This window comes from Vicia villosa, linkage group LG6 (assembly GCF_029867415.1).
Source record: "Vicia villosa cultivar HV-30 ecotype Madison, WI linkage group LG6, Vvil1.0, whole genome shotgun sequence".
Lineage (NCBI taxonomy): Eukaryota > Viridiplantae > Streptophyta > Magnoliopsida > Fabales > Fabaceae > Vicia > Vicia villosa.
The window spans coordinates 47,631,674-47,637,721 of NC_081185.1; positions in this window are offsets into that span (position 1 = coordinate 47,631,674).

The following is a 6,048-nucleotide window of genomic DNA, read 5'->3' on the forward strand; positions in this document are numbered from 1 at the left end:
TCTCTCTTTTCAAATATCTTCCTTTCTTTTCAAATCTCTTTCTTTCAAATCAAATCCTAGCTTTATTCTACACCCCTTTTCTTTTCAAAACCTACCATACTTTTTTTCAAATCCTACTACTATTCAAAACGGTAACACTCCATTCCCAACGTCTCTATCTCTCTCTTTTCACTCTATAAATACTCCTCATTTTTTCCATAAATTCTCACATCAAATTTCACTCATCTCCCAAATTTCTCGAACTTCTATCTCATAATTATTTTCTCTTCTTCCCCGGCAAAAATGGCAAAGTGGATGGATACACTTTTTCTAATAGTCATCACTATTTTTACGGTGATCATGTCCTTCTTCTGTCTGCATAGTCCTGAAAAATGCGGACCTGCGATGGTTACACTTCCGATCATCTATTTTCTGTTGTTCATAGCATGGATTATTGATCGTCATATGTAAAGTTTGTCGTATCTTCTGTTTTTTAGAATGTACCGTTCTTTATGTTTACCGTACTGTTCACTACGTTTTGTTTAGGTAATATTTGTACTGTCAGTATTAAGTATTACACTATTTATTATACCGTCGTTTAACTAGTAAGATAATATTATGTGTGTTTATTGCTAGATAAATATTTATTTTTCTATGCATTAAATCCCTTTCAATCTTATTATTGACGGTAATTTTGTTCGCGTACAGTGTATTTTAGTTATTTATTATATTTGTGTTTTTCTAACAAACCATGTAAATAATTTCTCACCATTAACACAACAAAAAACAAAAAGAAAATATTGACTTTAACTGTTAAGTTTTCACTTTAACTGTTACGTTAATACCCGGACAGCTAGTTACCAGTCAAACCCGCTACCAGCGCAATTCTCCGTGTTTGTACCATCAGTCAAATCAATTTTTCGCACTTCAAATTTCCAAGATTTTGTTCTAGAAGTCTTCTGATAATCACGTGATCAACAGAGACTCAACACTGCATAAAAATCAGGTACGCCTAACTGTCTCCTACACAAACAGTCCCTAACTAGGGTTTTTATTTTTTTTCAGGAGAACGAGTTTTTGAGACCTCAAATGGATTTCATGGATCTCCATATGTCTCAAAGTACCACCAGGCAAATTTTCAAACTTCGATTCGCTCAGACGCACAGTCAGCAGCTCAAACAGTCAACAGACGACCAGTTTGACCAAAAAGTCAACAGATAGTCAAAAATGCAATTTTTTGTCAACATCCATATTTTGTCAAAAGATTCATCATGTGATCAATGGTTGATCATAATTCATCAAGAAAAGTTCAGAAATCGACAAAACTCAAAATTGCAAAATTAGAGTTTTTTACCTAAAAGTCAACTGAACTTTGACCGACCATAACTCTCTCATAATTTATCAGAAAAATTCCAATCAAAGCTCATTCTCAAGGAAATTCAATTATCTACAACTTTGATGTTGGGACCAAGGTCAAGAAATGCTTCCGCCTAAGAGATATAAGCCAAAACATTACAGGTCATTTTCAAAGTCAACAAAAAGCAGTTTTTTTGTCAAAGCCCATATCATCAAGATAACTTCTCCAAATGCAAAAACGCTTCCAAAGTGGCTTGTAGAGGACATCTTGGGCTTTCCAAAAAGTAAAAGAACACTTTCATAGGATCAAAATTGAGGGAGATATGCCTTGATGAAGTTGACCCTTTTTGGAAAAATGCATGAAACGAGTAATGACCAAAATTTGATTTTTTTTTCAAAAAGGCCAATTCTTTTGTGATTCAATCTTGATTCCCATATGTCTAAAGGGCATCCACGACCTATCCATGATTCATGACACTTTTATTTCATTTTAATTAAATTTTATTCATTTAAAGTTTAATTAAAGTGAGATAATTCAAAGATATTATCCAAGATGCTCATGTGATGCAAGCAATGACCATTCAAGATGCTTAAATATATTATTGCAAGATTGAAGAGAATAATACTTGAGTTTTTTAACCATGGTTAAGAAATGCACTCATTGAAAATATTCCATTATCATATTTTTTCCACAAAATCAATCATGAAAATTCCAACTTGCAGGGGTTCAAGATCAAATCATTTGCCTATAAATAGAGTTTCATTTTCTTCATTCAAGAGAGGAAAAAAAGGGGGAGGAACACAAAGAACAACAACAATCACCACAAAGTCATAGCTTAAGTTTATATTTTTTTGCAAAAGTTTCGAGAAACTTGTAAAAATCAAGACTCATTCAAATAGCCACTTTCAATCAATTTCAATCACTCTATTTCACTCTTGGGACATCATAGAGTAAGTACAATGTAATTTTTAATATGTAGTAGTGTTAGGAGTTCATGAATTAAAAACTCCATATTTATGCATATTTTCAATTTCTCAAAAAAAATGTTTTAATTTTAGTTTTAAGAAGATAAAATGTTTATTTAATTTTTAACATAAAAATATTTTATTTCTTTTTCATAATTAATTTATTTTGCTTAATTAATTAGTAATTATGTAAATATTGCTTTTTTTTAATTATTTTCAACCAATCCAAAAACTCCAAAAATATTTTCCTTTTAGATTTAGGTTTATATTTTTTATAATCTAATTTTTGACATATAAAATAATATTTTTCTTGTTAAGTTTAATTATTTGTATAATTATTTGTTTAATTAGCTTGTTAATTAACTTAAAATCAATTCCAAAAAATCACAAAAAGAATGAATTAAGTTTAATTTGTTTTATATTTATTTTTGTATATTATTTGATATTATTTCTTATCTTTTTCCTTTGTCCAGAATTGGAATAAAAGATCAAATATGGCAGAGATTGTAGGCAGTTGATTTAAGACTTTTGGAAATTTATCGTGTAGTCGCTATGATTCTATCAAGCTTCTGATAAATTTTCATTAACTTTAAATCCGAGATCATCATTCACTCACCATCGATCTTTACTAACATCGTGGATATACTTGACTAGCTTCAAGATGATTCGCGTGCTAACATACTAACAATTAACTTTAAATTCCGCATTTTATTATATTGTTCTTTATATTTCTTGCTTTATACTTTATTTTATCATTCATATTACTTATGTTTCTGTTATTTTCTCTTTGTCCATTTGGACATATTATTTATGTTTCTGTCATTTTTTTCTTTGTCCATTTGGACATATTATTTATGTTTCTGTTATTTTTTCTTTGTCCATTTGGACATATTATTTATGTTTCTGTCATTTTTTCTTTGTCCATTTGGACATATTATTTATGTTTCTGTCTTTTTTTTTTCTTTGTCCATTTGGACATATTATTTATATTTCTGCTATTTTTTCTTTGTCCATTTGGACATATTATTTATATTTCTGCTATTTTTTCTTTGTCCATTTGGACATATTATTTATATTTCTGCTATTTTTTCTTTGTCCATTTGGACGTATTATTTATATTTCTGCTATTTTTTTCTTTGTCCATTTGGACATATTATTTATATTTCTGCTATTTTTTCTTTGTCCATTTGGACAGATTATTTATATTTCTGCTATTTTTTCTTTGTCCATTTGGACGTATTATTTATATTTCTGCTATTTTTTCTTTGTCCATTTGGACATATTATTTATATTTCTGCTATTTTTTCTTTGTCCATTTGGACATATTATTTATATTTCTGCTATTTTTTTCTTTGTCCATTTGGACATATTATTTATATTTCTGCTATTTTTTCTTTGTCCATTTGGACATATTATTTATATTTCTGCTATTTTTTCTTTGTCCATTTGGACATATTATTTATATTTCTGCTATTTTTTCTTTGTCCATTTGGACGTATTATTTATGTTTCCGCTATTTTTCTTTGTCCATTTGGACATATTATTTATGTTTCTGCTATTTTTTCTTTGTCCATTTGGACATATTATTTATGTTTCCGCTATTTTTCTTTGTCCATTTGGACATGTTATTTATGTTTCCACTATTTTTCTCTTTGTCCATTTGGACATATTATTTATGTTTTCGCTATTTTCTCTTTGTCCATTTGGACATATTATTTATGCTTCCGCTATTTTTTCTTTGTCCATTTGGACGCATTGTTTATGTTTCCGTCATCTTCCTTTTGTCCACTTGGATCATATTTTTACCTTTGAGCTAAAACATTAATAATCAAGATAAAACTAAAAAAAAAAGCACTTTGCACACTTGCACCTCTAAGGTTTTCCCTCTTATTACTTTTTTTTTAGTCTTACCATCATTTAAGAAAAGTATTAAATGCATAGGAAAGATCTTATAAATTGAGAGTAAGTAACTCCTAATTGCTTGCTCAAACACTTTCATTTTCAAACAACGTATTTTCAAAACTTCTCATCTATTTTCAAAACTTTCATCTGGTATTTGAAGGGTATTATTCCCGGTGAAACTCTTCAGAGACCTATGTGACATATTGTCCATCTTCACTTCTTCTATTTTCAAATCAATAAAGCATTTAAAAAGTGAGCTAAGCAATTAAGAGCCCATGGATAACCATGGATACAAAGGGTGCTTAAAACCTTCCATTTGTATAACCAACCCCCCGAACCCAAAATTTGTCAAAAGGTCTTTCTTGTTCTTTTATGCCTTTCCTAAATGTTGGACAAAATAAAAGTCGGTGGCGTCTCTTGCAAAAATATAAAAAATAATAAAAAAGAAAGCAAGGAGTCAGTTCGCCTCAAAAAACCGAGTTTACAGTATGAATTGATAAATCTGAATATGCTAAGTAGAGTGGATAATTGCTTATGAATTCTATATCGGACGATTTATAATGCTATTTAATTATGATGTAGTCTCACCCTTACTTTAATGATTTCAGATTGAAGTAGCGGCCTAAGCGATCGGTGAGGATGACTCGTAGAGTTTATCCGGTTATGTGAAGTCGTGTCGGTCATGCTCTGATCTTGTAACACTGGGGGTCGATAGTCTTAGAGTTACTCGATATACGTGTTGCCATTTCGGTTATGGATTATGTATTGATTATTTGTTTGGATATGTTTCCTAATATTGTTAAATTAAGTTCCGTTGTGCTAAACACATGTTTTGATATTGGTTAAATTCTAATAAAGCATGACAAACTACTTGGGGTTTTCTTTATATTATTAATTGTAACATCCTTGTTGTATGATTACTCTGATTATTATGTTTTTTCGCGGGGGTTTTTAGAAGGGTGTTACAATAGTGGTATCAGAGCAGGTCGGTCCGTCCGGCCAAATGTCGAGTCAGTTGAGTTGCACGACAGTTGAATACTGTCGGCATATTATTCCTTGGTATGCGACATGTGAGTGGATCACTGTCGGTACTTGGTTGTTTGTTGCGGAAGTTGGTTTGAAACAAGATACTGTCGGCATATCTTCCTTGTTGTATGATTTGATTTCACATGAGTTTGTCAATGAAGTTGTTATGGATTCTTACAAGCTTGAGTTCACGCCTTCATCCTATCATAGTTAAATTATTTCATTTAACTTCTTGAAAATTTCTTCCATTTTTGATTTTTCCTGAAGGTTACAAACATTAACATCTATCATATTAAAGATTGGATTAGATTCATGATACAAATTATTAATTCTTAGATATTTGTTAGTGACTAAAGCCCTATGAGTGATATTGCGTGGCTGCTAGCTAGGGACTTCAATGATATTGCGTATATGATTGATAAAAGAGGTGGTGCCTTGCCTTCTATGAGTAGATGTAAGAGATTTCGTGATAGAATGGACATGTGTTGTGTTAATGACGTGGAGGCTAGAGGTCCGGTGTTCACGTGGAGAGGGCCTATATTCTGTGGTGGTCAACGTATTTATGAAAAGTTGGATCGTGCGGTTAGCAATGGTGAGTGGAGGCTGCTTTTCCCTAATGCTTTTGTTGCTGTTTTGCCTAGAGTGGAGTTTTCTGACCATCACCCCATTCTAATTTATTTTAGGGAGGATAAATTTCCTTGGTTTGAGAAACCTTTCCGTTTCAAAAATGCATGGCTTACATATGATTCTTATAATTCTATGCTCAAAGATGTTTGGGATGATGATACTAATGTTGTGGGGAATTTGAAGAATGTTGTT